This window comes from Ictidomys tridecemlineatus, chromosome 3 (assembly GCF_052094955.1).
Source record: "Ictidomys tridecemlineatus isolate mIctTri1 chromosome 3, mIctTri1.hap1, whole genome shotgun sequence".
Taxonomy (NCBI): domain Eukaryota; kingdom Metazoa; phylum Chordata; class Mammalia; order Rodentia; family Sciuridae; genus Ictidomys; species Ictidomys tridecemlineatus.
This window is the reverse complement of record NC_135479.1, coordinates 20,108,122-20,120,251: the sequence shown is the minus strand read 5'-3', so window position 1 is coordinate 20,120,251 and position 12,130 is coordinate 20,108,122. Positions and strand designations below refer to the sequence as shown.

The window sequence follows — 12,130 nt, the reverse complement described above, 5'->3', positions numbered from 1 at the left end:
GAAATATATTAAGTCTTTTGAATCTTACTTACATTTGAGTTTTTTTATTGGAGATAACCTTAAGATTTACAGACTTAGAAAAAGACTCATCTTTGAAGTGATGATGATGATGATATCCAAATTCTCAAAATCAGATAAAGACTAGAACACCACTGGGGGTGTAGCTCAGTGGTAGAGCACTTGCCTAGCATGCTCAAATCCCTGGGTTCAATCCCTAGTACTGAATAGCAACAACAAAAAAGACTAAAACACAGTCAAGCAACTATCTAAATAAATAAATCAATAAATCATTTTATATATTAACATTTAAAATATGTCCTATAATTTACTGATGCCATATTATAAAATATATCATGCCAAGTTCAAGGCCCCAAATTCACATGATTTTAAATTATCTCATCATTTGATAAAAATTTTCAGACATTTAACAGAAGAAAGTAAATTTTAACTGGTCACGATAGTATCCTATCAATAACTCAGATTACAGAGAAATTATGAACTACAACCAAAGGAAAATATAATTTTGATTTAAATGAGATTATCACATTGTTAGGAAGTAGAGGAGATACATGATGAAAAATAAAAAAGGATTAAAAAAGTCAACAGAATAATATATTTATGCAGGCATACAGAGCAATACATACATAAATAAATATATATTTATCTAATACAAATAAATATTTATTAATCATCATGCATTTTAATTAACTGCTTATGGATTTAGGTTTTAAAAGCACCACCGATAATAATATGATTTCTTTTGTTTTAGTATTCCCCAAATTAGCTTTAAAAAATTCTATTATAGAAAATTCCATTACATTAAATGATAAGGCGCAACCCAAGTTAAAGACTTTTTTAAATTTTTTCTTTATTTGTTTTAATTAGTTATATATGATAAAGCAGACTCTTAATTAATTAAGTTTTATAAACTTGTTGTTGTTGTTGCTGTTGTTGTTTGGTACTGGGGATTAAACCTTGGGATGCTTAAGCACTGAGCTATAACCTTAGCCCTTTTTATTTTTATTTTTATTTTGAGACAGGGTCTTGCTAAATTATTGAAGCTGGCTTTCAACTTGTGGTCCTCCTGCCTCAGCCTCCCAGGTTGCTAGGATTACAGGCAAGCGCCACCTTGCCCTCCTAAAAAAAAAAAAAAAAAAAAATATATATATATATATATATATATATATATATATATAGTTGTAGAGGAACACACAGGATCTTTATTTTTAAATGGTGCCAGGGATAGAACCCAGTGCCTCACACATGGGAAGCAAGTGCTTTACCACTAAACTACAGCCCCAGTGCCCTAAAAGATATTTTTAAGGTTATAATTTTATTTGCTCTACAAGTAAAATTATAGCTCTGCTCCAAAATTATCCTAAAACATCAATTTGTAATTTATTTTTATTTCTCTTCTTTCAATTCCTAAAAATATTAAAATACTTTTAAACATTAACTGTAGTTACAAAGAAACTATTTGATGTGAATTCAATTAAGGAAAAACACAAATATCTGGAATTAACAATGACATATACCCAAGAGAAAGTATCTTTCACTAGAGGTTTCCTTCACCAGATATTCCCAAGTGAATATCATAATAAACATTTAGAGAAGTCATTAGGTATGACTAATGAGATTACAAGACAAAGAAATCCATAAGTTTAGCAGCTTTCGTATGTATCATCACGAAAAAGAAGGCAGTACAAGGGCAAATGCAAGAAATACATTGAAATAATACAATGTAAAGGTTACAAGAAACCAAAATAAACTAGATCAATTTTTTCAAAAGTTGAAAAAGAACAAACACATCTTCAATATGAAATAATTGGTAACTTAGCAGAGCACACATACAGATAAAACAATATAATTTCTTTATTATCTTTATAAGCAGTATAATCCTCCATTGGCTTTTATATAAAAATATAGAACATTCCACCAAGTGTAGACAATAACTCAGTCCTCAAGTTCAAGTTCTTTTAACTTTGAAACTGTTAAATACAATTAAGATGATTTTTCCAAATATTTTATTGTAGATGGACACAATACATTTATTTATTTATTTATTTAGTGTTGAAGATTGAAACCAGTGCCTCACATGTGCTATGCAAGTGCTCTACCACTAATCTACAATCCCAGTCCCAATTAAGTTGATGATTTTAATTTAGTTCTTTAACTGTATCAAAAGATGTCACAGAACAGTACACAGTAATATTTAACACAAATATTAGAAACTATTCATTTTCCTGCTCCTAAAAAAGAAACACTAAATGAAAACAAAAAAGCAGGTTTTATATTCTAATTTCAATGAATACATAAGTCATTTGGAAAACATTTTTTCCCTGATTACAAAAGTATTCCCTGATCATTATCTGTTTACCACAGAAAAACGGGAAGATACTAGAAAACATGCACACACACACACACCCCTAGAATCCCACAACCTAGAATTTTTTTCAATGCCTATTCTTTTTTCCAAGCAAAAGTGTATGGTTGCTTTGTAATTTAATTTTTAATTTAGCAATATAGTGTGAACTTACATGGGTCATTAAACATTGTTTTATAACATGATTTGAAATAGCTGAGTAATATTCCATTGTATAAATACACACAGATGTAGTGAACAGCTTTGTTCATTAATCCTCTAAAGCAGAATATCAGTATTATTTCCAATTTATTGTTATTTTAAATAATACTGTGAGAAATACCTTTTTATACAAATCTCTAAACATATTTCAGATTATCTACTAGGTTGAAATTTATCTAAAAGGAATTGCTAGGTCAAAATCTATGCACATTTTTAAGGCAATAAGTCAATACATATATCAAACTGCTCTCCAAGAAAAAGCACCAATTTACATTCTGACCAATTACTATGAAGGTGCCAGTTTCCCCTCATTCCCAAATACCATTCTTTTTATTTTTTGTCTTTGTAAGTTTGTAAACTGAAAAAAAGCTATGGCACTATTTTTATTTTCATTTATTGAATTCTAGTGCAGTTGAACTTCATTTTACAGAATTAATGGCCATTTATTTTTCTCTTTTTGTTCATTTTCCTACTGTGGGAACCCTCTTTTTCTTACTATTTTTATAAATTATGCATATATGAGATTATTAACTTATATCCCTTTATCAAAATGATGAAAATAGTTTTCTTATTTCGTTATTTTTGGCATCAAGTTTTTAGTATTTATGCATTTATATATCAATATTTTCTTTTATGAGTTATTTCAGTAGCTTACTGACAGAGCTGTAGCTCAGTGATAGAGCACTTGCCTAGCATACTAGGTTCAATCCCCAGTAACAAAAAGCAAACAAACAAAAAACCTTTTGTGCTATTCAAATTTACCAACATAAATGGAACATAATGTTAAGTTCAGTTCAAATCAGACCTCTTCAGATTTGGATAAATTCAAAACCATAAATTTTGAGGATGCCATATTTTAAGACAAAATTTAAAATGCATACTTATAGTAGTAGGTTATCTTACTTAAGCATCCATTCCTTTAAAATTATGTGCTTTGCTCTGGTATTACAAAATCAAGGGATCATGCTTCATCACCAACTCAGCATGTGAATTGTAGCCATGTCATTCAGGAAGCCAAATGTTTTCTATTTTGTTTTGATACCTTCAACAATTAAGGAAGAAAGCCAGTTTCTTTACATATTATTAAAAAAAGTTAGTATTTTTACTTGATATTTAAACTCAGTGCAAGATAAATTCATATTTAAAATATAACTACATTTGAGTTTCCAAATAAAGTGACAAACTGAAACAATAACCAAGAAAGTTTTTAAAAGAGGGGCTTATATCCCTATGTGAAGCTTTCCACACTTTTGGGGATAAGGCTCCACAATGTCCAATTCTGCCCATAATTCTCCCTCCCTTTCTATCAGAAACCAAGTCCTAAAATATTAATTTTGTAAAAAAAAAAAAAAACAAACGTATGTTTCTGTAGTCAGCTACTTTTCCCAAGCCTAAAACATGACTGAAAGATTTTTAGATACATTTAACAAAAATGAAATATTTCTGAGAGAACATTTTCCCTATTTAAAACTATAAATATCTTACTTGCTTTATTATTAGGCTGAAAAATTCCAATATTTAAAACTTAAGTTAAGCACCCGACAGTTTCTTGTTCTACATAATACAATGACATTTGTGAATATAGCTTATTTAAAATATTTGGCTCAGGTTCATTTTAAAAATTCCACTCTTCCCCAAAACGATCTTGTCACCAGCTATAGGCTTTGTGTTTTAGACAACACAAATAGTTTTTCACAAACTTTCTATTTTACCCAGGCCTAAAAGGCTGGAAAACCCCCCACTGAAGCTTTGAAAACTCATCAGACAGAAGGAAAAAAAGAAAGAAAACTCATCAGCCTCAGAAGAAAAAAAAAGAAAGTAAGAAAGAAGTAAGAAGTAAAAAAACAGCTTTAGCTGTAGGATCTCACTGACAAAAACATAAGGAAATTCTGAGTTATAGATACCTCACATTAAAAGTTTTCCACTGACATTGTAACTTCTGTCAACATTCAAAGAAAATTCAACCCTGGTCAAAGGTGATAGTTTGACAATCCTGGAAGCTAACATCCTCTGTTTGTTTGAACAAGTTTATTCTCTCTGCACAGGGAATTAAAGTTTTTCTTGTCCATGACTTGATCTCCCAAATTGGAATCACTACACGTTAGGGTTGTGAATTCTGTTTCCAAGATTTAACTTCACAATCCATTCCCAAGGAGAGTGGTGCTGAGAGAAAATAATCATCATATACGAAAAGAGATAAATTTCTAAGACTACTTTCTAATAGCCTTTGTGTAGCTCTAAACATACAATAATCTGTTCAGCTGCCTTAAAAAATAAGCCCAGCTAAGTAAAATTTCTAAATCTCTGTATTTCAGAAATCATAATTAATAGCTCTAAAGAACTTCAATAAAACAAGAAAAGGATGACATACCCATCCCTTCAAAATGAAGTTGTAAACAAAATGAGCTGGACACTTGAGTTCACGGTATGAATGCATGTGTCACATGAACTGAATTCACCACAGTGGTGCAGATGATCCTTTTTGTTTTTTTGTAAATAGAAGCCAAGGAGATAGCTTATAGCTCTTCTCTATGGACTACAAATAAAGAAATATAAGCCTTAAGAAAACCAACTGTCTTATTACTGAGATGGAATTGCCACTGGCCTTTGTGGCACAGTTGTTAAAGATGTAGCCTTTAGAATCAGTTCTGTCTAGGTTTGAATCCAGCCTTGCCATGACCCAGCAATGTGACCTTGGACAAGTTACTTAATTTCTCTGTGGTCATTTCTTCATTTTCATCTGGGGATAATACCCACTCCTCTGAGGACCATAAAACATGGCAAAAGCTGAAAACAGTGTCCACTTGCACATAAAGTGGATAGTATTAGGTATGATTTTTATTATCTTTATGCTTTAAGGCACTGGAACATTTTCTTGAACTCTGGCTTTGGGCACAATTTGGAGTACTCTTTTTTATTTTTTATTTTCTGTTCACTTCTTGAAAGAAGGCATAATAATTATTATACAATAATTAGAATATCTACTCAGATGAGCCCATGGTAAGTAGTTCTGTAGCCTAGAATGTGTTATTTTTTTAAATAAAAATCATGGATGTGGCTGTTACTGGTAACTTTGGCTTGATTTCCCATATGCAAAAAAAAACCCCTACTAGGGGAAAACAAGCAGTATTAGAAAACACTTGGGTTTGTCCTGTTATCATTGTAGGGTAAAGCCAAATTCACATTTACTAACGTGATTGATGGGCACTGAAAATATTAGTCACCAAATTAATCCCAACAAATAACAATAATTGATTGGCTCACTGATGTATTTCCCCTTGTCTTCCCCAACCTTTCTCTAACTAGTCAGAAAGGAAAGTTTTCATATTTTCTGAGAATCTCATTACTTGCTCTCAAACCATGCTCTCTATCTTAGTATAATTTTTAAAATGAGTCAGTACAAGCACCTCAAAAAACTAGCAGTGCATAAAATACGGAGCTATTTCACTTCATAATAAAAATGTGCAAAAATGTTGAAAAGGGTTATTCAGAGTGCCAAAGGTAATGGAAGAATAAATGGAGAGTGTTGCAGTAGATTTTGCAAGCTAGCTTCCAAAAGCAGGTAGAAAAAGATAAATGTTCTGAATCAATCAATATATTTGTTTTTTATCTTAATGGTATGATACACGAGGAAATGGGTATAATTAGTATGAATAAACTCAAAGGAAAAATATCCTGTAAAAGATCAATTGTAACTTCTTTCTTGACTACAGAGGTGGAGGGAATGGGAGGTCAAGGTAGTCCCAGTAATAACTTCACTTGCAAATTACTTATGCACAACTGTGCCCACCCTAATGTAGTATTGCTTTTAGGACAGATTCAAAAGAAAATGCAGAAGAGGTAAATTCCCCCAAACTACAAACAGATCTGAATGCCAATTCAATTAGGAGTCTATTTAGTTATTATACTTCTTAGAATAAAGTACGTTAAAGGCTGGGAAAAGATGACTGGCTTTAATCACTGAAGCAATACTACAGGGCTCCACATAACTCATTTTCTAACATTTACATTAAAAGTGACCCTGCAAAGCTGGGGATACAGCCCAGGAGTAAAGAATTTGCCTAGTATACTTAGAGCCTTGGGTTCAATCCCCAGCATCCCCACTTCTGCCTCCCCGCAACAGTCCACTTAAAAATTATTCCAGAGGGCCAAAGAAGAGTTTTAAGACTGAGGGTGATTGCTCTACTACCATAGCCTAAAATTTCTCCTTGTTCTTATTAAGTCTTCCCTGACACCATATATGGCTTTTAGATAAGGTCAGAAAACCCACTAGAGCTACTGCTTTATAAATGAGCTTCTATGTCATACAAACTTATGGCAATTCTTTTTCAGAGTGCTGACAGACAAGCATATAACATGTTTCTTCTCTATCTTAGTGCTATAAAATTTTCTGGTACCTGGAATCAGAGCAGGAGTCCTGTTTTTTCTGTTAATTGTTAAGGTTCCCTTCCAAGGCTGCTAAACCTTGAAGAGAGTTGGGAGAAGATTCAAGTTCTTGCCTTCCCAATTGGACATTCAGGCTTAGCCCAGTGACACTGTCCTGTAAGCAGAACAATGGGTCAAAGACAAACCACGCCTTATCTGATGTCTGTCTTTGTATGTTGAAAATAAAAATGTGATACTACAAGAAGGTTGACACGTGGACCTAATTTTGAAAATATAAACAGGAAGCACCCCCACCCCAATATTACCATTAAAAAAAAAAAAAGGAAACCAAACCTCAAAGATACCTTCCAAGGAAGTCATGGGTGTGACCAAAACTAACAAAAGTAATAAAATATCATCTAAAACCCTGAAACCACCAAAAGCGAGGGTCTTATTCAATCAACTAAAAATTTAACATCTGTAAATTACTCCCCTCTTTTGATGGGTAAAAATAGTATAGATTTAAATATATAAAATCATATCTAAGGTGGCTTAGGTTTTTAAGTAGTAAAGGATCATCCTTAATAAAACATCCAATGTCAATATTTTCCTTCAAATAAGGTCACTATAATTAAGAGTGAATACAATTAAAAACTCTTATCACTGAGATACTTAAAATTTAAATGTGGAAAAACTGATTGCTCCGTGTTGTGGTGCTGGCCTGTAATCCCAGCTATTCAAGAGGCAGAAGTATATAAGGATGGCAAGTTCAAGGGAGGCCAGCCCAGGCAACTCAGTACAACTCTGTCTCAAAGTAAAATAAAAAGGGCTGGGAATGCAGCCCAGTGCTTCCTCACATGTGCAAAATTTTAGTTTCATACCACACACACAAAAAAAAACAAAAAACAACAATAACAACAACAACAAAAAAGCCCTGTCTGATCAATGGAAACTAGATTGTTAAATCTGACTTTCTTATTCCCAGAAATAAGCATAAAACAGTTGTGTTTACAACACTGTAGGGGAAAAATACTTCAGATTTTGGAACAACTCTATTCAGAGCTTAGATTAAAAGAATTTTTTTTAATATCACGCATATATCTGGAGACAGCGATACCTTAGGGCTAATTTTTAAACATCATTTTCATTAAGAAGTTTCAAAGTCAACGTATTTTCATACTATATTATATAGAAAAAGGATAATCTTCTGAGCTCAGTAACCCTGATTTCCAGGGTTAACTTTTTTAAACAATGTTTCAAATGCTAAAAAAATAAATAAATAAATAACACACACATTTTTTTAAAGGTTTCATGCTTTCTTTTGTAGGAATGATGGGTAATCTATACTCTAATAGAAAGGGGAAAATGCATCATTGATGGAATGTCCATGGATCTATAAATAACTTTATAATGCACATACATGCCTTGTAAGACACTACAACAATTAGGCTTCCTTTGATTCCACCTTAAATTTGCCTTTAATCTTGAGCAAGTTATTTACCTCTATAGCCTCTTCTTTTTACAAGAGGATCACCTGTCTTACCTACCTGCATAACCATAAGCCAAAGGAACCACATGAAGCATATTCATAAATATAAGTCTAACACAAATCACAAATAATCTGAATACTAACAATAATATGAAAAAAAATTCAAATAAGTACCCTCAAAATCAATAAATGACACCTTTAGTCTTGATATGTTTTTTGCATATGTAAATAAAATAAAAACAAAATTACTTGAGAGGAAGAAAATGAGGGTGAAATGAGAAGTCAACAGCATGATAGGAAGTGTTGGCCAAAATATTTATGTTGTAACACTCCAAACAATGATAGCACTTTTTCTCCTACTATCATACATATTATGAAGTACACATTTAAGAAACATATCTACCTTACACTTAACATAATCCATTTTAATATCCTGTTAGCAAAAATATGTAAACTGAAAAAGTAAGAACTAGTGAGAAGGTGGGATATTTTATTCAGTTAGGTATACAGCAAAGATTTTGTGGAGAGTTTAGCTCTAAGTTATGCAATAACCAAACTGCTGGTGATAGATAAAACTTTTTTTTACCCCTGATAGTAGCTTAAGAAAAAAAAAATCTCTCCATTCCTTCTCTGTATCTCAACCTGGTGTTTGAAATTTTTATCTTTCAGAGCAAATCATCTTACCAGATGACAACTCACCAAAGGTGGTGTTTAAAATTATTGTTGCTGCAATGTAAATTTTTCTTAAAATCAGCAGCCACTTTTCCTACTTAACACCATTAATTCTAACAACTGTGATCTTGCATGAGATAGAAATTAGTATCCAAATAAAAAAAACCCAAAGCCTTAAGACAAAGTTGATCAATAGCATTCCCCTCATTTGTAATCAGAACCAATCTAATGTTCAGTGTTACAAAATAAATTAGAGAAACATGAAAGGCAGACTAAATCAAATACATCTTCTTCTAAGAACTGTAGATAATAATATAAAACAATAGAACATAAACAAATGAATAGTAGAATGTTGAGAAAAGATGCAAAGTTCTATTATCTTAATTGAATGATAACAAAATTATTTGAGATAATGTGGACTCAACAGCTGAAAGCTTATTATGGCCCAGGCGGCAATCCAACGGCTTTGGAAACCTAAGATACAAGATGATAAACACTTGAAGACTGACAAAAATGACATAGGCCCAGTGTATTATTTGGTGACACACCATTCCTTTAAAGGGCCCAAGTACATTCCAGAGATAATATATGGAACTGTACTTAGGCAATGATCTATAAACTTCTCTATGTTTTGAGAAGAGAACAGATGTGAGAGTCCTCAGACCCAAGTTTCAGTCCCTGAACTACTAAACAAACAGCCTTGTGAATAGAATAGGTCACCTACTCCACCTATCTGGGCCTTAGTTTCCCCGTTTGAACAATAAAAGTATGCGGCATAATAATGGGGGTCTCTTTCAGCTCTAAGATTCTATGACCCACTTCTGCCATTATTTACTTGATACAGGTATGATGGGTTAAGAACAAGAACATGGGCATGAAAGAAAGAAAATTTGGGGAGAGAGAATCGGTATCTCTTTTTGCCGTTAGGATTCCTGCGGTTTTCATTAATCCCATCTTCCTAAAAGCTGGCGCTTGTTTTTCTTCCGTGCCTTTTTCATCACTGCTGGCTACAAGTGTTTGCAAACGCCTTTTGCTCCACACAAGTTCTTTCCTCTTTGATCACCCTGACCATCTTGCCAGATTCCTTTAGCCTCAGACCAGTTTCTGTGATAAGACGACTCCCCTTCCGACTCTCCATATCTACCCCGGACACCAGGAGCACTTTGCTCTTTATCCCTGGCTTGTAAAAAAGAACACCCCGCATCCCACCGCCACACGTACTGCCCAGGCCTGGCGGGTCCTGATGTGGGATCCCGCAGCCCAGAGCCTTATCAAAATGTTCGCATTTGTCGTTGACTCCTTATAAGGCGCTGTTTCTTGGAGCTTTGCTAATATCCCCCACCCCACCCGACACCCCCAGGCTCATCTCATCCCCGGGAACCGAAGGCACCTCTTTCGAAGCGAGGGGAAAAAAGGGGAAAGCAAGCAAGGGCCGCGCAGGGACTCTTCGGAATTGCAACAGGAAGGTGCGAGGTGGCGGACAGCAGCCTCCTTCGCTGCTGGGGGTCCGGCGGGGGTCCCTCACACACCCACTCGAACCCGCGCGCACGCAGCCTTTGCTCTGCACACCCTCCGCTCCGCCGCAGCCTCCGCACGAGCCCCCTCGCGCGCCCCACCCCGGCCCCGGCCCCGGCCCCGGCCCCCTCTGCAGCCCGCCACGGCCGCGTCTCCCCCAGGGCTCCCCTCACCCAGTGCGCAGCCACAGCGGCCGCCTCACGGCCGGGGAGCGATGGCGGCGGAGCGGCCCTGCCGGACGTTTTGGCGGCTGGAACGGGGGCCCCGCCCGGCCCTGCTCCCGGCCTCGCTCCCCCGGCCCCGGGCTCGTCCCACAGCTCCTACCTCGCTCGGCCCCTCGGGCTCCAGCGGCTACTCCGGCTCCACGCTCTCGCTCGCCCGCTCGCCCGCCCGCCCGCTCGCTCGCTCCCTCCCTCGGCCGGGCCGCCGCGCGTCGTCGCCTGCGCACGGTCCCCGCCCGGGGTGACGGCTCCGGCCGCCGACTCTTCTCCCGCCGGGGCCCACGGGGGCGCGCGCGCCTCTCTCGCGCGGAGGCCCGGGGACGCGCGCCGCCCGCAGCCCCGAGCGCGCCCGGCTTCCTGGTTCCGCCTGGCGCGCGCTCGCGAGCCCCTTGGTCTCTTGCGCCCCCTCCGCGGCCACCCTACCGGGACGCAGAACCCCCTCGCGCACCCGCGGTGGCAACGCGCTCTACCCGGCCTGCTCCACGCACACCAGCTCCTTGGCCAACTGAGTGTCTGCTGCCACCACTCCCCAGCCGCAGCGGCAAGCACATGCTGCTTTGTTTGGGGAGGGTCGACCACCACTACAGGGCTCCGGCCAGCGCTCGTGGTCGTGGCAGTCCCCCCCCCACCAACTCCGTGTCCCGCCCACGTCCCTCCCTCCGCGCCAGGGCCTGCGTTCTGGGTCCTCTCCCTTCACAGGCCGAGGTCAAAAGTCCACAGCAGCCCTGATCAATAATTATCCTGGGCTTGCTCCCGTGAGAGTGGCTCTGCCAGGTCTCCAGCCGCACCACCCGGACGGGCGAGAAGCCTGGATGGAAACAGCAGGAGCTTACACTTAGCCCAAACTGACTGGATTCGTGCACTGTCCCAGGGTGTCTATGGGTGGTCAGAGGAGACAGTTGCCTCCCCAGGGAAATCTTGCTAGCTCCCACCAGTCAGGGCTGCGGAAGCGACTGCTTTATCCAGCGGAGAATAAGCGGGATCGTCTCAGTAGGATCCAGGGGCAGGGGGTCTCCCAGATCCTTTCCCCAGTGGTGGGGAGGGGTTGCGGTGTGTGGAAGGCAGCCTGAGTCACCCACTCTCCTCCCCTGCGTTCCATCTCCGGAGCTGGCCAGTGGTTTCCCTGGCAACCCTCCAAGGGCCAGCATTGAAACAAGGCATATCAGAGCCCCAGAAACCCAGCTGCAGGAGCAAAAGAGGAAAGACCCCCTTCTCAGCCCCACACAGACACACAGAGGGCCCCCTTCCCTACCGTTTCCTACAAGTTGTCCCGCTAAAATTTTT

The 12,130-nt window shown here is 38.0% G+C and overlaps 1 protein-coding gene across 6 annotated transcripts in view; it reads right to left on the bottom strand.

Annotated features, from left to right (window-relative positions):
• The window catches only part of LOC101954516 (signal transducer and activator of transcription 5B), a 63,877-nt gene extending 52,402 nt beyond the window's left edge, over positions 1-11,475 (bottom strand). The window contains exons 1-2 of one of the 6 annotated variants that reach the window (XM_078042011.1): positions 10,950-11,151; positions 6,982-7,124 (exon numbers count right to left, since the gene is read on the bottom strand). The gene's annotated coding sequence lies outside the window, so the exon portion shown is untranslated. Of the gene's footprint in view, positions 1-6,981; positions 7,125-10,949; positions 11,154-11,294 lie in introns of those variants that run through there. The other 5 variants (XM_078042010.1, XM_078042015.1, XM_078042013.1 and 2 more) reach the window with 5 other exon arrangements.
• Between the last annotated feature and the right edge of the window lie 655 nt (positions 11,476-12,130).